General features: G+C 43.6%; 11 non-coding genes across 11 annotated transcripts; 4 read left to right on the top strand and 7 right to left on the bottom strand.

Moving 5' to 3' along the window:
- Positions 1-430: 430 nt before the first annotated feature.
- Positions 431-512, bottom strand: trnas-uga (transfer RNA serine (anticodon UGA)). The gene has a single exon. It is a non-coding gene; the product is annotated as a tRNA-Ser (tRNA).
- Positions 513-2,049: 1,537 nt separating this feature from the next.
- Positions 2,050-2,123, bottom strand: trnan-guu (transfer RNA asparagine (anticodon GUU)). The gene has a single exon. It is a non-coding gene; the product is annotated as a tRNA-Asn (tRNA).
- A 1,193-nt stretch (positions 2,124-3,316) lies between these two features.
- trnar-ucg (transfer RNA arginine (anticodon UCG)) lies at positions 3,317-3,389 on the top strand. The gene has a single exon. It is a non-coding gene; the product is annotated as a tRNA-Arg (tRNA).
- An 8,123-nt stretch (positions 3,390-11,512) lies between these two features.
- trnas-cga (transfer RNA serine (anticodon CGA)) lies at positions 11,513-11,594 on the bottom strand. The gene has a single exon. It is a non-coding gene; the product is annotated as a tRNA-Ser (tRNA).
- Positions 11,595-12,983: 1,389 nt separating this feature from the next.
- Positions 12,984-13,065, bottom strand: trnas-uga (transfer RNA serine (anticodon UGA)). The gene has a single exon. It is a non-coding gene; the product is annotated as a tRNA-Ser (tRNA).
- Positions 13,066-14,028: 963 nt separating this feature from the next.
- On the bottom strand, positions 14,029-14,110 carry trnas-gcu (transfer RNA serine (anticodon GCU)). Its single transcript has one exon. It is a non-coding gene; the product is annotated as a tRNA-Ser (tRNA).
- Positions 14,111-22,946: 8,836 nt separating this feature from the next.
- Positions 22,947-23,063, top strand: LOC148634532 (U5 spliceosomal RNA). The gene has a single exon (XR_015933552.1). It is a non-coding gene; the product is annotated as a U5 spliceosomal RNA (small nuclear RNA).
- A 391-nt stretch (positions 23,064-23,454) lies between these two features.
- On the top strand, positions 23,455-23,571 carry LOC148634531 (U5 spliceosomal RNA). The gene has a single exon (XR_015933528.1). It is a non-coding gene; the product is annotated as a U5 spliceosomal RNA (small nuclear RNA).
- A 391-nt stretch (positions 23,572-23,962) lies between these two features.
- LOC148634530 (U5 spliceosomal RNA) lies at positions 23,963-24,077 on the top strand. Its single transcript, XR_015933554.1, has one exon. It is a non-coding gene; the product is annotated as a U5 spliceosomal RNA (small nuclear RNA).
- A 759-nt stretch (positions 24,078-24,836) lies between these two features.
- Positions 24,837-24,978, bottom strand: LOC148634529 (U4 spliceosomal RNA). The gene has a single exon (XR_015933619.1). It is a non-coding gene; the product is annotated as a U4 spliceosomal RNA (small nuclear RNA).
- Positions 24,979-25,211: 233 nt separating this feature from the next.
- On the bottom strand, positions 25,212-25,325 carry LOC148634528 (U5 spliceosomal RNA). The gene has a single exon (XR_015933541.1). It is a non-coding gene; the product is annotated as a U5 spliceosomal RNA (small nuclear RNA).
- Between the last annotated feature and the right edge of the window lie 1,159 nt (positions 25,326-26,484).

Raw genomic sequence — 26,484 nt, 5'->3', positions numbered from 1 at the left:
AAATGCAATTACAGCTCTAAAAAGATCAACCTAGACTTCTGTAACAGATCTGTTCAGGTCATCGCTGTTTCTCTGACCTTGTGAGTCTTTGGAATTTTAAAAGTGTATTTTGCTTGCCTTTCATGTGGTCTGTGTACAAGTCACTGTGGCGTATGCGGTCCTACACAGCCTTGCTATAGACGTGACGAGCCTCCGCTATGTTGCAATGGAGAACAGGTTCAGTACGGAGCTGCCGAGAAAATTCAGCTGGAAAGCTCGTTGCAGAAAAGCATCGTTCTCTGTGTCCAGCGGCAAAGCGTCCATCGTGGGTGCTGAAGAATCGATTTCACAGGCTGTGGGTCCAGGCGATTTAGAGTGTTAAAGGTCCCAGCGAAAACGAAACGGCGCTGGTCCTTTTACACGCACGCACGCAACCAAATGCAAAGGACGCCGTAGTCGGCAGGATTTGAACCTGCGCGGGGAGACCCCAACGGATTTCAAGTCCGTCACCTTAACCACTCGGCCACGACTACAGCAAGCGCCGCGGCCGCTGCCTTCTTGCTACAATCGAACAGGGAGTGCGAGGCGGCGGCGGCAGCGGAGGCAACTTTTTTCAAGTTCGCTCTCCGTTTAAGAAACCTTTTACGCCATACGTGCAAGCACACACACACACACCTCAGAGGACTTAAGGGTGGCTTCAAGTTGGAATGATAAAGTCTCCCCGTTCGGACATGAAAACAGAACGTTCTTAGACAGAAAGCAATCAACAACAGAGACATGTGGACGACGATTTTAGTCACTGCACTTTGAATAGCATTTTTACTCCAGTTACAGGAGATGCACCAATGGCCCTTGACCTACGCTCTTACCAATGCCTTGAACATTCAAACAAAACAGCCCTCAAGTCCTGCGGTTTAATATAACGCTGTTACGTGTCGAGGCAGTATTTGACTCTGTCCTACCGTTGAGACACGGGGCAGATATGGAAATGAACACATGCTACGGATCGTCTCTAATCGGTCCCTACAGTTGGAAGGCTCCTTGAAGCGTGCACCCCCATCATTCATCTTTGCGCATCTGTGAAAGGTAGACTCTTGAGCAATGTTTGAGCCAGCTCTAAGGCAACTAGTGCTATTGGACAGACACCTCTGGAAGATCCTAAGAGTCTCTTAACACCACTTCCAGCAGCAAGCTTAATTGTTCGCTGGAGGTCTCCCACCCAGGTACTGACCAGGCAAAGAATCACCAGTACATTGAATGAGGAAGTTAATCCTGAAATCCAATTACATATCTCAAGGTAAGACAAATCCATAAGAACATGTCTTAGTATTACTTCGTTTACATTAGTATGGCACTGAGTTGGAGCTCCTCTTTAAGCTGTGGTTTAGTTTTGCATTCATGTGTTTCTAGAGCAGTTATTTATGGGGGTGGGTGGGTCTTCCACAGAGGCTCAGGACAAATCCCCCGCCTGAAAGTCTAATGTGTGCGTTCAGACAGTCACAGGTCAAGAGCCAGGCAGGAGGACAATGGACAGAAGAGCCAACGAACTAAAAATGAAAGAACAAATATGAAAAAGCCACCATCTTTTTCTTTTTGACATTTTCCGACTTTCATGCAAGCCAGGACAAAGTTGCTCGTAGCTACTTGTGGATTCAAATACTCTATCGAGTGCTTTGATGAGTTTTTGCAATTTGATTGTCGTCCTGTCAGCCTGTTTCTGTTTTTTTTTTTTCAATCTAGGGATGGAAAGTATGAGGGAAATGATGGAGCAATCAATAACCGCTCCGGAAAAATGGCAGAAAGAAATGGTCCGTCACTAAGGACATTTGTGAAGCAGAGGAGTGACATCACCACAAAGGCGACACATTCTGCTGATGGTTTTGGTGAATAATGATTGAGGCGCGTTAAGAGAAAGGCAGCTGTGTCAGCATGCGTAGGCTGCAAACGATCAAGCAAAGGTTTACTCCATGCTGAAAAGAGAAGAAAAGAAGCACAACGTTTCGACTGTGGAGCCTTCTGCGCCATCTTCTTTAGCGGTGATGATGTTTACATTGGAAAAACGGAGACATGCGTCCCTGGGTGGGCTTGAACCACCAACCTTTCGGTTAACAGCAGAACGCGCTAACCGATTGCGCCACAGAGACTGACGGCCGCTTGTGTTCCCTACATTTGCAGGTTTATGGTCAAAGAAAACAATCACTTGCGCTTCTTGCAGCCGGCAATCTTTTTCCACTGACAACCAAGAAATGGATTTCATCTTTCACAAGCTGTATGGATTTCTTCAAAAACAAGTTATTCCAGAAAGGAAATGAATTCTTACATTAAACTGAACCAAGCTGTACATGTTTGTCTGAAATGAGACATTCGGCACAACAAGACACGGAGAGAGGCACCGCTGGTATTCAGACCCAGGATCGCCTGCTTACTAGGCGGGCACTTTAAGCCACTAGGGAACAGCGCCAGCGGAGCACCGCGCTTTTACAGACACTTGGACACATCTGCGTTCGGTGTGCACTTAACCTGCTCTCTGAGCCCGTTGCCTCCGTCCCATTTAATAGCAGAACTGACGCCAAGAGAAATGATGAGAAATGGCATTTATCGGGCACTTTTCATGTCCAAGGAGCTCAATGCCCTTGACACCTCCACAAGGCGACAGAGCTGTGCATTCTTTGGCGACACCATTTTTTCTTTTGTTTAATTTCTATACTTATTGATAGAATAAAAATGATATGTCATGTACTGTAAGGGAAATGTCTCTTTTCATGGGGAAAGCTAGCACCAGCAAATGTTGTGTTTAGAAGAAGTGATTTAACATGACACGTGACCTAATTTACCGGAGCAAAAGCTCACCCAGCAAGCCCTGCTTTACTTCTACAGGAGAGAAGTACTGTAGAGTCTGCAAGATGTTCAGCTGGGTAGCTACGTCAGCATGCCTCGGCTGCAAAGGAACAAGTACTAGGTTTATTGCATGCTGAAAAGAGAAGAACGGAAACACAGCGTTTCGACTGTGAGGTCTTCTCACACCTGAAGAAGCCTCACACCTGTAAAAGGCTCCATTGTTTTCTTTTTTCTCTTTTCAACATGGAATACACCTATTGTCTGCAAGATGTGACAATTTCACGGTGTTTTGGAAGAAAACGTTTTTTCTTTGAATTCAAAATCAATCGGAATTTCAGCACGACACATCAACACTTTTTCTGTTTTAAGGAGATGATATTTTAAACCTGATAAAAATAGTAGGAAACACAAGTTTCTTGCTGTGAAAATTTAGATGGGGAGGTGTACTACTAGTAGCAGTGTAGAGCTCTCTGTGGTGGAGTGCAAGCGCCTGTTCTATGGGCCAGTGGCGTAATGGATAACGCGTCTGACTTCGGATCAGAAGATTGTAGGTTCGAGTCCTGCCTGGCTCGTGAGGCTTTTAAACCTCTCAGGTTCCTCGGTAACAGGTTGCCGTCATGTATATGAACTATAGAAAAGCATCTGCCACAACCCGTAAATTAGCACGCAAGTGCGGGCTAGTTAACACAGAACTGTATGGAGATCATCTCCAGCTCCGAGCTCAATTGCAATGAAAAAACATGCAGAACAGAACTGGAGAGCAGCTGAATTTGTGCTCAGTAGGGTGGGGAGGACTCAGCATTGCTATTGTTCTAATTGGCATGAACTGCAGGGGATGTGAATCAGAACATGTCAGTTAGTTCGATCATTGCGTCAATATGTAGGCCACGTTAATACAGAATTATTACTTTGTCTGTCTCGTCTTTGTATATAGCTGAATGTCCCTGACAATTTCATGTTAGTTTTTAAGAACGACATTGGTGCTAATATATACATATATAGCATATAAGGAACACGTAAAAGTTTAGTCCATGCTGAAAAGATAAGAAAACCGCCACAACGTTTCATCTTGGAATAAATCTTTACTTGTTGTTTTGCAGCCTACCCATTCTGACCTAACTCCTCCCTTGAAATTGCCAAACAGATAAGGGTACGTAACGGCTCATGCGATGCTCAGTTGCAATTTGTCCCAAAACAAACAAGAACAGCAGCTGAGGGTTTGAGTTTGAACATGCACTGTATTAAAGCAGCTTTTATTTCCATTGATAAATGCTATATATTCCTACAGAGATTCTCCAGGTGAGTAAGCGATTCCTGTTTCTGTTTCTATTTCTGTTTCATATATATATATACAGTATATATACAGTATTGTACTATTATTATATAATTCGTTACACTGTGGCTGTGTTGTGTGTGTTAAGCTGCTGTTGCACTGCAATTTCCCTCACGGGATCAATAAAGTATCTATCTATAAGAAGACATTACCAACAACGACCACAAGATGGAGATATTGTCTAGACATTACCAACAACGACCACAAGATGGAGATATATTCCAAAGAGGCAAGAAGGGCAAAGCCGCGATAAGGTAAAATCATTTTTTGTAAGAGATTGCTGTCAGAATGCACATCCGTATCCCAAACAGAATCTCTAGTAAAATATGATCATTTGTGAAACAGGCAAATTAGTGTCTGCTACAATATGATTGCTACAGATGCAGCCATTCAAAATGTGCGGGCGATACTGCATTATTTTCCGGTACGCTGTACGCAGTCTACCGCGAGTTACCGGTAAATACCGCGAGTTACCGGTAAATACCGCTAGCAAAATAATAGTATCCGGAATTTCCGCAAGGTGGAGCTAATAAAGCTCAACTTCTCATGTTTGAGCTGTAGCCATCAAAGTCTTTAATGAAGATATTACTAATAGTATTAATAATAAATGACCTTGGACAAGCTGTAAACTCAAAGTATTGCCCTGGTCCACATTATTTTTTTCACTGACCTTCTTTGTAAAAGTAACACCACAGCATTTCGCAATCACGCATTTTTTTCCAATCATGCAAAGTACAGTAATTTTTGAGAATCGATTCACCATGCCTTTCACATGCTCATAAAAGAGATTGATTTAGGAACATAAACATATTACCGTATGCAAACTGTACTGTATACAGTTTGTATATGTATATGTATATGTATATGTATATTTAATGTCTTAACTGTGCCCGTTTAAGTATTGAATATTTATATGGAATTTTACCACTGAAGGGAAATCTTAGTGCCTGAGCATAAAAAGAATAGGAGCGTAATGCAACGCGTGTGAAGGCCATAAACGATATTAATTTTGGAACATAAACATACAGTATATGGCTGGTCTCGGTACTTTAAAGAAAACATACACGAAACATGGTTTCATTATGACCAGAATCAGTCTTGAGATATTTTTAACTTGATTTACAGTATTTGAGAGGTATGTCTTGACACCGATACTACGTAAATACTCCTCACGTATATGTTTCTAGGTTTATATTATGCATTTCATACGGTCAAATTGCTTTTGAGCAACTGATAAGAAGCGCGAAACGGTATGCCCAGGGCGTTTTAGTTTTTGTTTTGTTTTAATGCAGTGCAGTGGATTGATTAGAGATATCAAGTACATACAAGTCATTTTTTAAATGTTGTAGTTCGTCTTGTAAAAATGTTACGAGTACATCATCTGTCAACAATTACACAGGTTCTGTTTCCATATTGCGGTTTTTGGTTACGTAATACTATTTTCTAATTTCACGTTGTGAATATATGATTTGGGCAAACAGAGCCGCAAAGAAGTACATTATGGGTTGTTGTTGTTTTTTTGCAGTTTTATCTAAAATAAGCGATGCTTAAACCTTTGTCTGATTCTTGTGAAACTATCCACACGACAGTTACCTAGGAGTTGACTTCAGTGATGTCACTGATGGGATGTTTCTAAAAATCCATCCTCTGTAAAACATCTTCTCTAGTTGTTCTGCATATGTATTCGCTAATGAAGCTGTGTGTTCTGAGCCTGGTTCTCTACATTTCTGTATGAACCAGCTTAGAGGGCTAAAGACAGCTTGTGTTTAAATTGAGTGTAAGGTAATTTATGCTTCTAAAGTCATGGTCAGCATTTATTATTGTACTGTGCTGTAAACTTCTTCTGTGCCTAATTACATTATTTTATAGTCGATAATGTTTCTGTAGTGCTTTTTCAGCCCTCAGCATGTGACTGCGCTGGTGGTGCTGTGGGTTAGGTTCCTGACTCCTATGTCACATGGTCTGTGGTTGAATCTCATGGAACTATGACTTTAATTTTTAACAAACATTTCTTTGAAAAAATGAAACATTTCCCTTGGTCAGAGATTAAATAAAACCTCACTCGCATCAAAACAAATTTATATTTCTAAATATCACAACATGATCGAATTTACGTCTTTTTAATAACAATGAATAGTCACCTATGCGTTACAAAATAAACATTTATATTGATTTGAATCGAGTTTTGATTTAAATCGTAAACGCGTGTTTAAAGGCGATATACTGTATAAAAGCGCTGATTCTTATGGAATGTGTTTGGCCGGGGATTCAAAAAAATTATTTTTTTTAATCGCGTATCTAAGGAAAATTGCAGTATAACTTTGTTCATGCACAAACAGTGGCATGTTACATTATAATTTGGGTGTCTCCTCTTGCCAGAAAGCTCTAAATTGGATTTTGAGTGCGGTTTTTGACTTTTTCTAAATTGCAACCCATAAATAAAGCTGATACAGTTTAGACTTACTGTATTCTAAACTGTATTACAACATCACATTGGACAATGCAACGTAAATTGCAAAAATGCACTTGGAATCTGTCCAAGCCCTACTACGAAAATTATTAAAACTGCGACACTTATCATTCATCTTTAAATAAACTTTATTTTATATAGCGTTTTAAGCGAATAGGTAATTAGATTGCTCATAAACCTAATCGCTTTTTCTACATAAACACAGCGTGATTGCTCTCTGAAAATGCTTTTTTCTTTATATTTAGGCTCAGATTTCAACTATAGATTGTATTATTATAAACTTTCTTGGAAAAATGTCTTTTATGTAAACCATGTTTGCTATTAATTCATTTAGGGCTAAAATACGTTCATTGTCTTCCAATCGAGTCGAGTTGACATTGGAAGCTTGCCACGCCCGGACTGTTACACCAACGCATTAGCATGTTGAAGCGATTTCATTGAGGAGGCCATCTACTAGTTAACACTGTACTTCCTACTTTGAAAACACCTGTGAAATTGGTTTAATTCGTCACAGCCAGCACTCCGGCAGAGAGGGGGGTTGTACTCGTTAATGTCTGATGACATACAAGTGGAAAGATTACAGATTTTAATCGTTTTTTTTCTGAACCAGGGAAAATCTGATCATGTTTCTCTATAACAATAATAAAAAACTTTATTTTAAATTATTTTACATATCCCGCTTGCACATCGCACGACTTTAATAAATCTATTCTTTATTAATACTAAATAAATAATACTAAAAATACTACAGCAAAGAGGTCACTTGATTTTTGGAATAATTCCAAATAGCACAATGATCCACTGGCATTCCTGAAGTCTGTTTAGTGCATAATCTTCCAAATACAATCACTAAGCAATTATAAGAATTATACCATCCTATTTCTTTGTGATGTCCTGTAAAAACTAAACCTATTTTTATAAGGCTTTTACTCAAAAGGTTTCCAAACACACAAAGCATTTGTGAAGTACTATAGTATTTCTAAAGGTTACTGGTACAACATCAATCATTAAAGCTTAACAATAAAGTTTAGATTGCTGACTATGGACTAACTACATTAACTAACTGCAATGCAACATTATACATTTTACAAGAATATCTGGTTGAATTCTTGCATTTGTAGCCAATTTAATGCGAGAGAAATAAGCCAATTTAATTATTTCACAAAAAATAATGTAATATAAAATGGATGTTTTTAACTTTATTGTAGTGTTTTAGAAACTAATATGTCTTCAAAAATGGTTGTTTTTCACTCCTAGGAATGAAAGCTGTTGTTATATGATGTTTATTTTCAAATTTGGAAAAATCAAAGGATTCTAGCTTTCTCCCCTTGCAGGCATCGGACACAGAGAACCTCATGGTTTTCCTAAAAATCATTTTTTATGTTCCCTGGTGTTCCAAACTTAGTTTTAATTTGTTATTATGTTAAAAACAGGGTAATAAATTTCTAATTGGACTATAAATAATGTCATATTGTCTGCTATAAAACTGATGTTTTCAACTCTATTGTAGAGATTCTAGAATCATCTAATAGAGAATTGAAATAAAAAAAGGGCATAAGAAAACATTACCAACAACGACCACAAGATGGAGATATTGTCTAGACATTACCAACAACGACCACAAGATGGAAATATTGTCCAAAAAGGCAAGAAGGGCAAAGCCGCGATAAGGTAAAATCATTTTTTGAAAGAGATTGCTGTCAGAATGCACAACTGAATCCCAAACAGAATCTCTAGTCAAATATGATCATTTGTGAAACAGGCAAATGAGTCTCTCAGGTGCCCATTGCTCATTTTCAGACACATTTATGCAATACTTTCACCATGCGTTGAGCAATAGGGATTAAAGATACCAGAGGTAAGGTTTAAAAGTGATTCTGAGGTGCAACACATCAGCAATACAGCTAGGCATCTGAAATGCGGGGTTTGAGAGCCCTTCAGGGAACACCGTACCCTAAAGGTACCAGAAGTCCAGTAGTATAAGCATTAAGTCACTGTCACCCCTGTTACAATGTGATTGCTACATATCTTCATTTCTTTGGTTTTTAAGGAGTAAGAGTGCAGGGGGTCTAAATCTGCGATCCAGTGTGTTGAAGTATTTCACAACATTACCTGTAGCCCGTATGGAAATAAATACTAATTCTGATTATTGCCCTGGGCATGTACCAATAAATCACTGAGCATATATATATATATCACTGTGTTGAAGCTAGAGACCTGTATGTAATATTATGGTGCTAAAATGTCATTTTCACATATATTAATGTAATAAATGATTGCTTATGCTTTATAAACAAATCTAATTAAAATAAATGATTAAGTTTTGTATTTATCTTGTACCATAGAACATGATTTTCTTTGTATTTCAAGCCCACAAAGTGTCCAAATGACGCACTACATGATATAAGGAAGATTATCACATGCATATCGGTATTATCTTTCTTATGAAAATGCATTCCTTTCATTACCTTTTACTTTTTAAAATGAACTCAAATTGTGTATAATGTAATAATTTAAGTAGAAGTGCTTCACTGCTCTATGCCGTCTGGAAATAAATCCTCAGACTACTTACTGCCCTGGGCATGTACCAATAAATTACAGGAGCACATCTATATATCACTGCGTTGAAGCAGGAGACACACAATCACTGCAAACACATCCTAAATACAGTGTTCTAGCACCTTTGACCTCATCCAGAACATATCATTTCTTGAAAGGGATTGCTGTCCGAATGCACATCTGAATCCCAAACAGAATCTCTAGTAAAATACGATCATTTGTGAAACAGGCAAATGACTGTCTCAGGGGCCCATTCCTCATTCTCAAGACACATGTATGCAGTACGTACACCATGCATTGAGCAATAGGGATTAAAGACACCACAGCTAAGGTTAGAAGTCATTCTGACTATATTCTAAAATATTGGACTCATATTCTTATGATGGCAGACATGATGCTGCGTTTAAAACCGGGGTTAATGGACATTATATGACTGTCAATTCTGTTTTGTTTTGGAGACTCTTGGCTGCCTATATGGTACACTGCAGCGTGAAGGAATTATTTTCCAAAACTGTGTCAGCTCAAAAGTTGTAAGAGAACCTCTCCAGCTGCTTTAACTCTCTTCATTTTTGTCATTTAATTGTCTGTCGGCACTATGTGGCAGCGTTGCATGACAACCCCTCTCACCACGGAAAGGAACCTAACAGCTTTGGTAAGAGAGGAGAAAAGGACCTGGCCAGTAAGGGGCACCAACCCGTGACTTTGGCGTTATTAGCACCATGCTCTAACCAACTGAGCTAACCGGCCTCACGACAGTGGCTCTCTCTGTGCTGCAAAAAATCGAACTCAGGGAATTTCTTTTGCCCTCCTTTGAATAGAAAGCCGTGTAATTCAGTGTACGGGCTTTCTCATGCAGTTTCATGGTTCTTGTAACCCAAATCCTACACTGGCCTGAAGTGCCCCCCATTTCACAGAATTTTTCAGCTGATTTAAAATGTACCTAAAGGAGAAGCATTATTGAAGACGATCAATTACCAAGAGCTTTTGTCAAAGGTTTTGGTGGTCATTTTTAATGACCACAGAGCGCTGTGACCTCGGTTTTACATCTCATCCAAAAGACAGCACCCTTTTACAACACAGCGTCTCCGTCACTATGCTGGGGCATTGGGACCCGCACTGACCTCAGGGTGAGCGCCCCACCGCCAGCACCATTAACACCGCTTCCAGCTGGAAGCTTTGTTTTTCCCTGTAGCTCACCCTCATCCGGGTACTGACCTGGCTCACACCTGCTTTGCTTCAGTGGGTTTTCAGTTGCGAGTTGCAAGGGGATGCAAGTGATGGAGCAGCTCGCTGCAAAAGCCACTGCATTGGCCGGGAATCAAAGCCGAGCCTCCCGCGTGGCAGGCGAGAATTCTACCACTGAACCACCAACGCTCAGAACCCGGGCCTTCAAAAAAGACGCTTTTTTGGTGCTCTGTGCAAAAAGCGTCGACATCTGCTTCCAGCTGTAAAATGCCATTCGCGGACGCTGAAGAACTTATTTGCAAGGGAGCGGGTACAAGCAATTTGGCATTTTAAAACCACCAGGAACACCGAACAGGCGCGCTTCTTTGCTTGCGCCGAAACACAACGACAGGAGGTGGACAACGTAGTCGGCAGGATTCGAACCTCTTTCTGTCTATTATATACTAAATGTTCTCTTGTCTGTCTTTTGTTTGTATAGAACTGAATGTCCCTGACAATGTACTGTTAGTTTTAATTGAAGAACGGCATTTGTGTTCAAATATATCAGACAAGTTTACGTAACTGCTCATGCGACACTCAGTTGTAATTAGTCAAGAAATAAAGTCGAACAACAGCTGCGGGTTTGATTCTGAACGTATCAGATTGCAGCACCTTTTACTTCCATTGACAAATGATAGAGATTCGAAGAGAGATCCTTCAGACCAGCAAGCAAACCCACGGCTATTTCGGTTTTCTATCTAGGCAACGTTGGTGTCTGCAATAGCATACATGAAAGCCTGATGCAATTTCTGTGGCTAAATTTGTTGCACGTCATGCACAGTAAGAGTGTTTCTAACACCAAATAAAAAGTCAACAATTAGCGATCACGCCTTCTCCTCAGTTAACCCACTGAAACCCTTGCTGTTAACAGTTCTTTAATGCATGCTTTACGAGCACCTACATATTGTGTCGGTTCTTTCAGTTTTATTCATTAGGTTTTCAAAGGCATAAGTAGAACACCAGAGGTGCGAACGCAAGATGTGTGGTTATCTGAAGAACTCATTTCCATGGCAGCGGGGCCAAGCTATTTAGTGTTTTTATAGTACCAGGGAAGGAGAAGCGGCACTTCACCTTTGCCGCGCAGGCACAAGGAGACGTGCGGCAGACGTCGTAGTCGGCAAGATTTGAACCTGCATGGGGAGTCCCCAACGGATTTCGAGTCCATCGCCTTAACCACTCGGCCACGACTACAGCGAGTTCACCATCGCCGCATTCCTCCTTTAATCTAACACGGAGTGCGACGTGGCTGCGGAAACCTTTTCAAAGTCGCTCTCCGTTAAAAAAAAATAATACCTTTGACAAAATACGTGCCGGCAGACAGACACGCCTCAGAGGGTTTAAGGCTGGCTTCATGTCGGAATGATAAAGTCTCCCCGTCCGGACATGAAAATGCCACTTTGTTACACACAAAAAAAGAATCAACAACAGAGAAATGCCCACAAGCATTTGAAAAGCCGCACCACGTCGCACTTGAAATAGCTCTTACATTAGTGGTAGACGCAGGAATCGCATTTTTATTTACGCTCTTACCAACGCGATGGAAAGCAAAACAAAGCAAAGCAGAGCAAAACAAAACGAACAAACGAAAACCCTGCACATAACGCCGTTACGTGCCCAAGTGGTATTGTACGTCATCCTAGCACTGCACCCCGGGGCGTACGGTACATGGGAACGAGCACACGCCACGAATCGTCTCGAATCACTCCCTACAGCTGTAAGGCGCCTTGAAGCGTGCACCCCCAACATTCTTCTTTGCGCATCTGTGAAAGGTAAACTCTTGAGCAAACTCTGAACCAGCTCTAAGGAAACTAATCCGATTAGACGTAACTTTGACTCATCTTTTTACGCTCAGTGCTGGATTGCTCAAACTCCAGCTAGGGTTAGGGTTAGCATTACCACGCTACTTAGACACTTTGTTTACGCTCAGTGCTGGATTTTGGGAACTTCAGGACGAGTGGGAATTTTCTCCTATCTGTCCATTCTGTTTTGTTTTGGAGACTCTTGGCTGCCTATGTTGTACAGTGCAGCGTGAAGGAAACATTTTCCAAAACTGTGTCAGCTCAAGAGTTGTAAGAAAACCTCTCCAGCTGCTACAACTCTCTTCATTTTTGTCATTTAATGTGACACTCGATGTATAACTGGAGCCTCACATATGCAAATGGTGCGGCTCCAGTTCGACACCCAGTTCGACACCACTTTACAGTATATGACAAAAGCATGGCAAACTGTGCCGGACCAGCAGATAACTTCCGCTTATTTTGACCATATTAAACATTGGAAATCTTCCCACTTGCATTTGTGACACTTGATTTTGGCTCCACCTAAGAAACTCTTAAATCTTCTAACACTTTTCTCTTCTCCCGCAACACACTTGTCTGTCGGCACTATGTGGAAGCGTTGCATGACAACCCATCTCACCACGGAAAGGAACCTAACAGCTTTGGTAAGAGAGTAGAATTACCTGAAGAACTGCTTTCCATGGAAGCAGGACCAAGCGATGTAGCATTTTTATAGTACCAGGAAAGGAGAAGCGGCACTTCGCCTTTGCCACACAGGCACAAGGCGACGTGCAGCAGACGCCGTAGTCAGCAGGATTCGAACCTGAGCGGGGAGTCCTCAATGGATTTCAAGTCCATCGCCTTAACTACTCGGCCACAACTACAGCGAGCTCGCCGCCGCCGCATTCCTCCTCCGGAGTGCGAGGTGTCTGCGGAAACCTTTTTAAAGTCGCTCTCCGTTAAAAAAAAAATACCTTTCACAAGATACATGCCGGCAGACAGACACGCCTCAGAGGGTTTAAGGCTGGCTTCACGTTCAAATGATAAAGTCTCACCGTCCGGATGTCAAAATGCAACTTTGGCAGACAGAAAAAAAACATCAACAAACCACAAATGTGGACAAGGATTTTACAAGCTGCACCACACTGCACTTTCAAAAGCATTTACATTCGTGTTAGACGCAGGAATTGTCCTTGTTTTGCGCGCTTACGAACGCCATACAAATAAAACAGGTCTACGGGTCTGAAACCTGCTCCACGGAAAACAGTTCTGTTGCGCTTTTGATCAAAGGGAGATTCTCTGTTCTTACTTTTTCATGACATAACACCCAAAGGGGCTTCTTTGGAGCTGGATTCCAACCAGCATCCTAAAGTTTCTTGGTCGTATCCTTTACAGTCCTCTGTTCGGTCGACATGGAACAGAAGGGGGCAGCTTTCCTCACACATACAGTGCAGTTCTGCATCAGACCTCTAACTCGTTTCCTTAGCTTGGATTTAAGCCACGAAGCAGGCTTCTACTGTATAAACGTCTAGAGGAATCACAAACTATTTGAGAGGCCATCATCCCAGGGGGAACTGACAAAGTCTATCCCTAAACACCTAGCGCAGTCTCTCGAGAGACTGTCAAAAATCGCTTTCTCCGTTTGTGCTGCAAGTAAGTGAAAATGCGGTCTCAACCCAGAGCCACTTGGCAGCAGCGGCACGTAAATACTGTTACTGCCACTGCTCGATACCGACGTTAGCCTACTATACCATGTTCAGCCACCGCTAGAAAATGTACAGCTCTAGTACTGGAGCAAACAGAAGGAGGGCCAACATCTAACAGGCACACGTGTCAGACATAGAGAGCGCCGAGGATGGGATTCGAACCCATGCGTGCAGAGCACAATGGATTAGCAGTCCATCGCCTTAACCACTCGGCCACCTCGTCAATGAAACTGGGCTGTCCAGACACGGGTTGGCACGCTCCAGATGATCTTTTTCTTTTTTTTCCCTCGTACTCGAGGGTCCTTTTCCTGTTCCACATGCGATTTCAACATTTTCCTTGGGAGATGTCAAGCCAGCAAGCCACTGCTGTGGTTCAGTGGCCAGTGTGGAGTTCAGTGGCCCTGTTGTACACAGAAAGCACATTGAGCTCCTTGGACATGAAAAGTTCCAGATAAAAGCCATTTGTCATCCTTTCTCTTGGTGTCGATGTTGCTATTGTATGTAAAGGTGGCAACTTGCTCAGCGAGCAGGCGGAGCACACACCGAATGCAGATGTGTCTGAGTGGTGTGTCCAAGTGGCTGCAAAAAAACAGTACTCCCGGGGCGCCGTGGCTTAGTTGGTTAAAGCGCCTGTCTAGTAAACAAGAAATCCTGGGTCCGAATCCCAGCGGTGCCTTTTTTTGTGCTGTGTTCTCGAACAGAACTGGTCATTATGGACAACCGCATACGCCTAGACTTAATTAAATGCAAGTATTCATTTCCTGTCTTGAACGACTTGTTTTTCTTAAAATGGATGCAACTTGCAAAACATGAAATACAAACCTCGCTAATCAGCGCTCGCGGCTGGCAAAAAAAAAAGAAGTCAGCAATGTTTTTTTTCTTTAACCTTAACCCTGCTAATGGAGAAGAGTTAAACGACCGAGTCTATGCAGCTTAAACGGTGCTCACGTCGGGTTCTTAGCTGAAAGGGTGATAAATCCCGCTCACCCCAGTCCTTAATCTTTTAAAAGGATACAAAATTGAACCTAGTCGCCACATCACATACATCCTGTTCAACGATAAAAAGGTGACATCTATCCTCGATCCAGAGTAAATCCCACGTTGAGGGCATATTTTTTTCCACTTTACCATGAGTCGGGCTCGGCTGCACAGAGGCGAGAGCAGAGCAATGAGGTCACGGGGACAGGAGAGCCACACGCTGGCGGTTTAAACACGCGGAAGAAAACTGAGGGATCCACAGTATGTGGACCCTCCGTGCGCCAACAGTCCGCACTCCGGACTCTGAATCCTGCCATCCGAGTTAAGATCTCGGCGGAACCTGAGGCGCAGTTCTTTCTTAAAACGTAATCTGGTGAGCATTTCTAGAATCGTACTTGTATAGATGCAGCCTTTAATGTGTTGCTAGGTTAAAATTGATGACTTCTTGAACTTCAGTAGGCAACTGCCCTCTTGATTTTGGATTTAATTTCTTTATTACAGGGGCGCTTTTATGAAGACCGAGTCATGTTCAGGTACTTTGCTTGATGGAGGAAGCATATTTCGGACTCTGTGATCTGCTCACCTGGAAAGGTCTGCTGTACTACTACAAGAGAGAAGTAGAGTCTGGAAGAATGGACAATTTTATGATGCTTTGGAAGATAATGTTTTTTTTTTTCTTTGAAATTGAAATGAATCAGAATATCAGTGCAAAAGACAAACTCTTGGTTTGGTTTAAAGAGATATGGTTTTAAAACAGACAAAATGTAGAAAACAGGTGTTTCTCACTTTTGGAAGAGAATGGACCGGGGGTAATATTTTACAAGTTATATAATAGTAAAATATTATATAATAGGGGTAATAGTCGCGAGGGGCTTCAGCTTTTTCGTGCTTAATATGGTGCGCTGTGGCCACGGCAGATATGGGATCTATAAAAGCCGAAAATTCTCCGATCATTGCCTGACACAGCTCCTCAAAGCTATTACAGACCTCAGGTCCTTGTCTAGACATCCACTCGTGGACCGCTCGGCTGGTAGTTTTCCTTACTAACATAGCCTTTTCCTGTTCGGACGCTTCGGGCATAAACTGCAAAGTATATCTCAGCTCATCAATGTAGGTCTCCACATTATTCCCTGACACTGTCGGGTCAAACCTTTCTACATCTTTGGCTAACTGCCTCAGGGAGTGGAGGTTAATTTTTACAGTTTCTCCGTGGGCAGGGAGACGGCCGTGATCAGGAGCAGGGGGTCTATGCCTGAATTGAATCGCCCTTGCGTCTCGCGCAGGACTCGGCGATCTCCCCCATGCCGATCCGACCACAGACCCTGGCCGGGAGAAACCTCCTGGGTGAGCGCTCCGGGCTGCTAGGTGGGCTGGCATGTAAGTGGGATCTAGCCTGTTTGGCTTCCAGTACGGCAGCATCTAACTCCTTTTGCCTTTCCTGGCTGAGCTCATTTAAACTCTCAATTTCTTTTTCTTTTTCTTTCAAGCTCGCTTCTAGGTCTCTCCTAGCTACCTCAGCCGCAGTTTCTCTAGCAGACAGGTCATCTAATTTACCTAAAACTTCCCTGAGTCTGTCTTCACTTTCCTCACTTTTCACTCTCTTTTCTCTGATTATATCCAACAACTCAACTCGCTCCGCCTTATATCTTTCTAGCTTTCCCTGAAGCGTTTGAAACTTTGTCAGCTCGGACAAAGACAGTTCCAGCTGTTTAGCTAGATTTAAGGCGAAACTAGATAGGACCTGAACTGCGTTCACAGACCCTCCTGTGTTAAGCTGGTTCGCTACCTTAGCTACTAAATCTACTTGCAGCTTCTCAATATCATCAAAGTTCAACTTTTCGATACCGCTCCAGTAACCAGGATTGTCGTCGCTAGAAATAGTACTTATAAGCGACTCCACTTCAGACATTTTAGCAGCCATTGTCATTACGTCAGAGAAACTTTAAGAGTATTACTTTTTTTCCTTTTACCAAAATACAGTATGGAATCTAAACACCCGAGCAGATGGATTTCCAATCAGCACACGTTACACTAAACGCTAGAAAACAGGGGGATTTCTTTACGCAGTTATCAGCACACCCGGTATTCGCGTATAAAAGCCACGGTGCTGTGCTGAACTTGAACTCACAGCAACATCAGTTATTCTGTGCGATTGAGTCTCATTTCATTCTAAACTCGCCCACCCAGGGACGCCATTAAATGTAGTGGTTTGATGGGTTTACTGAGACACTTATTAATTGTAGCAGTAATCACGAGGTTGTTCGTTGGGGCTTTTAGAAAATCAATCGCCAGAACAACTAACAACGCACACACACGGGTTCAATACACGAGATACATTTATTAATATAAATTGTGCACCAAACATATACTAGTCTGCCTGGATACGAGCGGCAGACCTTACTGTGAGGGTTATCAATATACAAGATATATAATCTCGAAGAGATGCAAACACAAAGAGATACACAACAGAGAATATATGTCAATATATATCGTTCGGTTACCAAATCGCTAATCAGTGTTATTACCCATTGTTACTCTAAACTCGGAAGTAAATACATTACTCATGAATTAAATTGATAACAACTTGTGTTGAGGTACAATTGAATTCTCGAGACGCAATGTAGAACATGGGGTTAACTTATCCACTGTGTATGGATTTGGAATTTCCCGGCACGAACACCAAACCAGCTGACAAGCTCTGTTGCAGCCTCTGTTCCAGCGGTTGTCCAATGGGCGTTGTGTCGGCGTCCTCTGGCTACCAGCCAACCAGTCAAGGTGCAGCTCGGAGTAGGACGGGCGGAGGAATCTGACTGCGGCGCGCAGGGCAGTCGTTGCTCCGAGGGGATCTACCAGCAGTCCGGCTGGCTAGTAGAAAGTCTCTATGCACAGAGTTTGACCGCGAGTCCTCACAAGTCACTCTTTTGCCTGGGAAGAAACTGGTTCGTTCCCGGTCCAGCGCTGCTTCTGAATAAGCTATTCAGGTTGTCGGCGAGGGTCCAACTGTAGGCTGCCGTTGATCAAACGGAGCATTCACGTTAGTAGAATTCTGAGTACGTACGGGATGCTTGGCCTCGCGCTTAGAACAAAGTCCAAGTCCCTATGCAGACAACAGCAGTTGTCACGTGATTGTCTCTGAGGATGCGCGAAAATGGCCAAGGAGAGCCCCGATCTGAGCTTGCGCTCCCTTTTTGACCAAGACACAGATGTGTGCTGATTGGTTGAGAGTTTGGCGGGCATTGGAGACCCACGTGGTATTACCACGCCCTGCCAGTCCCTGATTGGTTGGTCAAGGTGAGATATAAGTCACTTACTCTTGACACTTAAGAATGCAGTCCAGATGTCCATTCAGCACTCCCTAGACAGATAGGCGCCAATGGATGACCATTGATCATGATAGCCAGGCTTAGCTAAGTGCATCCCTGTCTGGGAGCTGTTCCCTATCAAAAGAAAACAACTTAAATCAGTCTGCATGAATACTTTCTCTGTGGCTGCACCACAGAGATGGGGGGTGAGATGGGGCTTCATTTAGGACAGCATACCAACGCTTAATTCTGTCTTATTAACAAGCATTGCCGCTACACTTGTATCCCAACTTTTGCAACTCGCAACTGAAAACCCACTGAAGCTAAGCAGGTGTGAGCCAGGTCAGTACCAGGATGAGGGTGAGCTACAGGGAAAAACAAAGCTTCCAGCTGGAAGTGGTGTTAATGGGCGCTCACTCTGAGGTCTGTACGGGTCCCAATGTCCCAATATAGTGACGGAGAAGCTGTGTTGGAAAAAGGGCGCTGTCTTTTGGATGAGATGTAAAACCGAGGTCATAGTGCTCTGTGGTCATTAAAAATGACCACCAAAACCTTTGACAAAAGCTCTTGGTAATTGATGGTCTTCAATAATGCTTCTCCTTTAGGTACATTTTAAATCAGCTGAAAAATGCTGTGAAATGGGGGGGCACTTCAGGCCAGTGTAGGATTTGGGTTACAAGAACTATGAACTGCACGAGAAAGCCCGTACACTGAATTACACGGCTTTCTATTCAAAGGACAAAAGAAATTCCCTGAGCTTGATTTTTTGCAGCACAGAGAGGACCACTGTTGTGAGGTCGGTTAGCTCAGTTGGTTAGATGGTGGTGCTAGTAACGCCAAGGTTGCGGGTTTGAGCCGCGTACGGGCCAGGTCCTTTTCTCCTCTCTTACCAAAGCTGTTAGGTTCCTTTCCGTGGTGAGATGGGTTGTCATGCAACGCTGCCACATAGCGCCGACAGACAAGAGTGTTGCGGGAGAAGAGAAATGTGTTTGAAGATTTAAGAGTGTCTTAGGTGCAGCCAAAATCAAGTGTCACAAATGCAAGTGGTTGGATTTCCATTGTTTAATGTGGTAAAAATAAGCGGAAGTAATCTGCCGGTCCGGCACAGTCTGCCATGCTTTTGTCATTTACTGTAAAGTGGTATTGAACTGGGTGTCGAACTGGAGCCTCACCATTTGCATATGTGAGGCTCCAGTTATACATCGAGTGTCACATTAAATGACAAAAATGAAGAGAGTTAAAGCAGCTGGAGAGGTTTTCTTACAACTTTTGAGCTGACAGTTTTGGAAAATGTTTCCTTCACGCTGCACTGTACAACATAGGCAGCCAAGAGTCTCCAAAACAAAACAGAATTGACAGATAGGAGAAAATTCCCACTCGTCCTGAAGTTCCCAAAATCAAGCACTGAGCGTAAACAAAGTGTCTAAGTAGCGTGGGAATGCTAACCCTAACCCTAGCGTAAAAAGATGAGTCAAAGTAACGTCTAATCGGATTAGTTTCCTTAGAGCTGGTTCAGAGTTTGCTGAAGAGTTTACCCAGTGGGCACTGATTCGTCGAATATACGTATATTCACGGCGAAAATACGGCTATACGTATATATACGTCGCCTCGACGTATAATCAAAGTCGAATTGCAACCGTAAAATCGACGACATTAATAAACGCATATATAACGTCGAAAACACATCTAACACAGTGCCTGAGGCTTTTTACTGTATGTAGCGTGTGTGCCGCAACTAGGAGTATACGGCACTCTGCACAGTGTACGAAGTAAATTATTTTCGCAGTAATTAATTTACACGTGTATAATAAATATAGTAAATATAATAAATTAATTACTGCGAAAATTACTTCGTACACTGTGCAGAGTGCCGTATACTCCTAGGTAAGTTAGGTACATCTTTTTGCCCAAAACTGAAGGGGCGACATTCCTCCCTCCCCCCGTGATGCCAGGCCTGTCCCCATCCTATTCCATAATGTCATTATACTGTATATAATACCATACAACAGTGACCGATCCTTACTAACTGCATGCGTTAAAATTGCACATCAGCTCATAGCAGGGGGCACATAGCCGCGATGTATTATCAATGTTAAATTTCAACCATAATATCGACAACATTAATAAACGCATACGTTGAGAAAATATCGAACCCAGCATATTTTCCGGTTATATACCACAATGCATTGCTAGTATTCGTTGGTCACCATTTTGGACACGTTTTTCAAACGTAGAAGTATATCCGCAAATATCTCAGCAATCCTCTTTTGACGAGTAAGTATGAACAATAATAATACTATCTGAATACATACAGATCTTTCTTAATATTATTTTGATTAAAATAGTAAGTGAATAAGCAAAAAATGGCACATAAAAATAGTGGAGCTTTTTAAACGTCTGTACTTACTGCGCCCCATAAGAAATCGTTTGTCCCCGTTCAAAAGAGGTTGTGCGATGTCCTGCAGCGTTCGCAAAGCAAACCTTTGACAGTTTGAAAAGAGGAATTTATTCTGCTTCCTGTGCGTGCAGTAGTTACAAAGTTGAACGTCTTTACACGATCTGCTGCAGTTTTCAGTGGGCGGGCGTTGTCAAATGGCTTGGAAAAACGCACTGTGTTTCGGCTCGGCAAACATCGTGAGCAGTGTCCTGCATGTTTTCTGTGTATAGCTGTCTTTTAACGCATACAGAATTCATTCGAAATGGGGAATGGTGTGAATGGGGAAGATGACACTAAATCGTTTTGCCGTTTCTCTATTCTTATTCTATGTTGTACTTTCAAACTTTGGGTACTCTTTAATTAGGACAGACTTTATTGCTCAACTTCTATGATGCAAGCCAAATTTTATACATTTATTTCAGCTTTGAGCTTAGTAAACCGTTCATTTTTTAGATTATACTAAAGAAGATATTAATCATCATTAATTTGGGAAGTAATATTATATAATTTTCTCCTAGCTGCGGTGCTGAAGTCCCGCCCTAAATCAGCAGAAAAAGAAATAAAGGAGCACGCAATGTGTTACTTGAAGAATGCATATGCAAGGCAGGGGGCCAGGAGATCTGGACACTGAAAATACTAGGTTTTTGGTTCTAACTGTTAGGACAATTACACAGGGTTTGCAAATAGTGGACAAAAATCGTCTTAACTTCCATTGTAATATTTTTTTTCTTGGAAATATAGAAGTTGTACATTTTAAAATGTATATTTGAATCAAAATGTGGTTTTGAGTTAGTGTGTTAATGTAATTAGTTTGTGTTTGCCGTTACTATACTGTATATTGCCATATTACCAGAATTTGTAGCTGAAGTTTAAGACTAGTTGTGTTTTTTATGATTATTGCCCATATGTTGATTGTTGATTGATTGTATACAATGTATAATTTGAAATACATATTTTTCAGGTGTGAATGTGTATTTTCAGAATAAATTTCTAAACCAAATCATTGGGTTGATTTACTAGTTTCTACACCTGTAAAACCTAACTTTGATGTATAATAGACCTCTACCCATATACGTATAATAGACCTCTAAAGTTATCCGTATAATAGACCTCTAACCATATACATATAATAGACCTCTAAAGTTATCCGTATAATAGACCTCTACCCATATACGTATAATAGACCTCTAAAGTTATCCGTATAATAGACCTCCAACCATATACGTAGAATAGTCCTCTAAAGTTATCTGGAACTCCTACCATATATGTATAATAGTCCTCTAAATTTATCCGTATAATAGAACTCCAACCATTTACGTATAATGAACATCTAATCATAGACGTATAATTGACGTATAACAATAGACGTATATTAGAATTTCATTCTAGACGAATTGCAGACCACATTTAGACGTCTAAGGTATGCGTTTAATAGACGTATATTATACATCTTTTGCCCACTGGGTTACGTCTCAACAGAAACGCTCTTTAGCTCTTTCAGTGTTATGCAGAGAACAGCGTCTGTCGAGATCACTTTTGAGTCAGCGCGAAACGCCGTGTGCTGTCAGTTTGATTTCATATTGCTCGTAGCGGCGCCCGGCTTTTGTCTGTCAAACGTTAGGTTGCGCTTCTTCATGCTGCATCGTCGGCATGAGTGGAGCTTTTTAAACGTCTGTACTTACTGCGCCCCATAAGAAATCGTTTGTCCCCGTTCAAAAGAGATTTTGCGATGTCCTGCAGAGTTCGCAAAGTAAACCTTTGACAGTTTGAAAAGAGGAATTTATTCTGCTTCCTGTGCGTGCAGTAGTTACAAAGTTGAACGTCTTTACACGATCTGCTGCAGTTTTCAGTGGGCGGGCTTTGTCAGATGGCTTGGAAAAACGCACTGTGTTTCGGCTCGGGAAACATCATGAGCAGTGTCCTGCATGTTTTCTGTGTATAGCTGTCTTTTGACGCATACAGAATTCATTCGAAATCATTGATTTCTCCAATTATCAAGGGTCCCTTAAAGGATGAGTCAAAGTAACGTCTAATCGGATTAGTTTCCTTAGAGCTGGTTCAGAGTTTGCTCAAGAGTTTACCTTTCACAGATGTGCAAAGAAGAATGTTGGGGGTGCACGCTTCAAGGTGCCTTACAGTGCGTTGTTTCCGACACAGTGTGGCCGGGTGTTTTCCGAGTTATCGCACGGATTGGGCACGCCCACAAGCCGAGAGCCGCAGGCGATGAGCCCGGGGCTGAACGGGCCCCACTGGCTAGTTTGTAAGGCCAGGTGCATTGCCAACCACGACCGGCAGCGCAGAGGCTTTGAAGGCGGTCTGGGCTCCTGCAGCTGTGCAGCCACGCACTCTGGTTTCTCTTCATCTCGTACAAATCTTTCGCCTTTTATTAAAGATTTCCGTGGAGAGGAGCATGAATAAGTTCCATGCAATTTTTGTGCTTCCCTGCCTTCGGGTGGGGCGCAGCCTGGCTGGTCAAAGAGAGAAAACAAAAACGTTCGCAATCACTCTTGTTATGGCAATTGTGGCCGTCTGCTCCGCGAGTCCTCGGTCTCCGGCTGTCTGATTGGCGCTCTTTTCTTTGGGGGGCGGGAAGTGTCCGGCCGCAGGGGATCTTGGGACCTCGCTTTGCATAGCGGCTTCCCAGAGTGCGTCGTTTCCGGCACAGTGTGGCTGGGTGTTTTCCGACTTATCGCACGGATTGGGCACGGCCGCAAGCTGAGAGCCGCAGGCGATGAGCCCGGAGCTGAACGGGCCCCACTGGCTCGTTTGTAAGGCCAGGTGTATTGCCAACCATGACCGGCAGCGCAGAGGCTTTGAAGGCGGACTGGGCTCCTGCAGCTGTGCAGCCACGCACTCTGGTTTCTCTTCATCTCGTACAAATCTTTCGCCTTTTACTAAAGATTTCCGTGGAGAGGAGCATGAATGAGTTCCATGCAATTTTTGTGCTTCCCTGCCTTCGGGTGGGGCGCAGCCTGGCTGGTCAAAGAGAGAAAACAAAAACGCTCGCAATCGGTCTTGTTATGGCGATTGTGGCAGTCTGCTCCGCGAGTCCTCGGTCTCCGGCCGTCTGATTGGCGCTCTTTTCTTTGGGGGGTGGGAAGTGTCCGGCCGCAGGGGATCTTGGGACCTCGCTTTGCATAGTGGCTTCCCAGAGTGCGTCGTTTCCGGCACAGTGTGGCCGGGTGTTTTCCGAGTTATCGCACGGATTGGGCACGCTCGCAAACCGTGAGCCGCAGGCGATGAGCCCGGAGCTGAACGGGCCCCACTGGCTCGTTTGTAAGGCCAGGTGTATTGCCAACCACGACCGGCAGGGCAGAGGCCTTGAAGGCGGCCTGGGCTCCTGCAGCTGTGCAGCCATGCACTCTGGTTTCTCTTCATCTCGTACAACTCTTTCGCCTTTTACTAAAGATTTCCGTGGAGAGGAGCACGAATGAGTTCCCTGCAATTTTTGTGATTTCCTGCTTTCGGGTCGCGGGCAGCTGGGCTGGTCAAAGAGAGAAAACAAGCACGTTCGCAATCGCTCTTGTAATGGTGATTGTGGCCGTCTGCTCCGCGAGTCCTCGATCTCCGGCCGTCTGATTGGCGCTCTTTTCTTTGGGGGGCGGGAAGTGTCCGGCCGCAGGGGAGCTTGGGACCTCGCTTTGCATAGCGGCTTCCCAGAGTGCGTCGTTTCCGGCACAGTGTGGCCGGGTGTTTTCCGAGTTATCGCACGGATTGGGCACGCTCGCAAGCCGTGAGCCGCAGGCGATGAGCCCCGAGCTGAACGGGCCCCACTGGCTCGTTTGTAAGATCTGCGGCAGATCGTATAAAGACGTTCAACTTTGTAACTACTGCACGCACAGGAAGCAGAATAAATTCCTCTTTCAAACTGTCAAAGGTTTGCTTTGCGAACGCTGCAGGACATCGCACAATCTGTTTTGAACGGGGACAAACGATTTCTTATGAGGCGCAGTAAATACAGACGTTTAAAAAGCTCCACTCATGCCGACGATGCAGCATGAAGAAGGGCAACCTAACGTTTGACAGACAAAAGCCGGGCGCCGCTACGAGCAATATGAAATCAAACTGACAGCACACGGCGTTTCGCGCTGACTCAAAAGTGATCTCGACAGACGCTGTTCTCTGCATAACGCTGAAAGAGCTAAAGAGTGTTTCTGTTGAGACGTAACAAGCTTGTTTCTTTCTACCATGATGTTACCATGACAAAATCTGTCTTTAAACACCTTGCTCAGTCTCTGACGAGACTGTCAAGAATTGCTTTCGCCGATTGTATTGCAAACCGGCGGAAGCGGGGTATTGGGAAAAGTTTTCAACTAGCAATAATCGCGCATCGGCTAAACCTCACAGGCTACGATACTGCCACTGCGCAAAGCTGACGGTTGCCAGGCAACCGCGTGGATCCTATGGAAATCGTTATCAATCGTCTCATGGCATGTCGTTGCTGTAACGCTTCATATTTGCGGCCGGACACTTCCCGCCCCCCAAAGAAAAGAGCACCAATCAGACAGGCGGAGACCGAGGACTCGCAGAGCAGACGGCCACAGTCGCAGTAATAAGAGTGATTGTGAGCGGTTTTGTTTTCTCTCTTTGACCAGCCCAGCTGCGCCCCACCCGAAGGCAGGAAAGCACAAAAATTGTATGGAACTCATTCATGCTCCTCTTCATGGAAATCTTTAGTAAAAGGCAAAAGATTTGTACGAGATGAAGAGAAACCAGAGTGCGTGGCTGGACAGCTGCAGGAGCCCAGGCTGCCTTCAAGGCCTCTGCCCTGCCGGTCGTGGTTGGCAATGCACCTGGCCTTACAAACGAGCCAGTGGGGCCCGTTCAGCTCCGGGCTCATCGCCTGCGGCTCTCGGCTTACCTGGCAGGGGAGATACCTTGATCAGCCTGTAGTTGGAGTAGTTGGATTGTTTTCTTGTTTTGTGGAAGCAGTGTTTGTTTTGCAGTTTGAGATGGCAACCTTTGGATCCCGCAAGAATGCTGTACGTTTTGAGCTTTTGGATGACCTGTTCATGGATCGTATGCAGTTCAGCAGAAAAGTGTTACAGAAGGAACTTGGCTTTGAACCTCGGCACTTGGATTTCATCTTTGCTCTCCCAGGTCAGAAAGCATTTGAGGTTGTATTTGGTACCTATCCTCTGTTTGAACAATGCGTGGATGTGTTTGAGGCAAAAAGAGGGAAAGTTCCTGCACTTGAGAAGATCAACTTGCAGCCTCTGACACAGAGAGAGAGGAAAACGGTGCATGTTGTTATGTTCTCGGAACTGGCAAAGACGGAGGACATTCACACCTGGCTTAACCAGTACTGCACCGTCCACCATGGAACTGAGGTTAGAGATGTTGACGGTATAAAAACAGGAGCAAGGAAATTCGAGGTTCGCTTACTACCGGACAATGTAAATGGAGGCTTAAGGCACCTGCCCTCTACAATCCGGCTGGGCGCCTGCAATGGCTATGTTTTTTATGTGGGACAACCAAAGGTGTGTCGGCGCTGTGGTGCTGTGGGACACCTGGCATCTTCCTGCACTGTGAAATGCTGCAAGACCTGTGGCAAACAGGGACATTTAGCCTCTGACTGTTCAATGCTGCCAAAGTGCAATTTATGTGGCTCGGAAGGACACGTTTTTAAGAACTGCCCTCACGCCTACGCCAATAAACTCAAAATGAGAAAGGATGAGGCAGTGCTTGTTTCAGCCAAACCGGCCCGAAAAGCCAAAGCAAACAACAAGTCAAACAAAGAACCCTTGTTGGACAAAGAGTCTCAGCCTCCAGCCAGGATCAGTCCTGCTGTGGCTCCGGGGCCGGTGGAAGAGAAATCCACTACGCTCCCACAACCGCAGACTGCACCAGACAAGCACGAGGGTTTGAAAACCCCCGAGA

This window comes from Lepisosteus platostomus, unplaced genomic scaffold, assembly GCF_059453375.1.
Source record: "Lepisosteus platostomus isolate fLepPlt1 unplaced genomic scaffold, fLepPlt1.hap1 Scaffold_32_H1, whole genome shotgun sequence".
NCBI classification, from domain to species: domain Eukaryota; kingdom Metazoa; phylum Chordata; class Actinopteri; order Semionotiformes; family Lepisosteidae; genus Lepisosteus; species Lepisosteus platostomus.
Note: the sequence above shows the minus strand (reverse complement) of the source record. Positions and strands in the feature narration are given on the sequence as shown.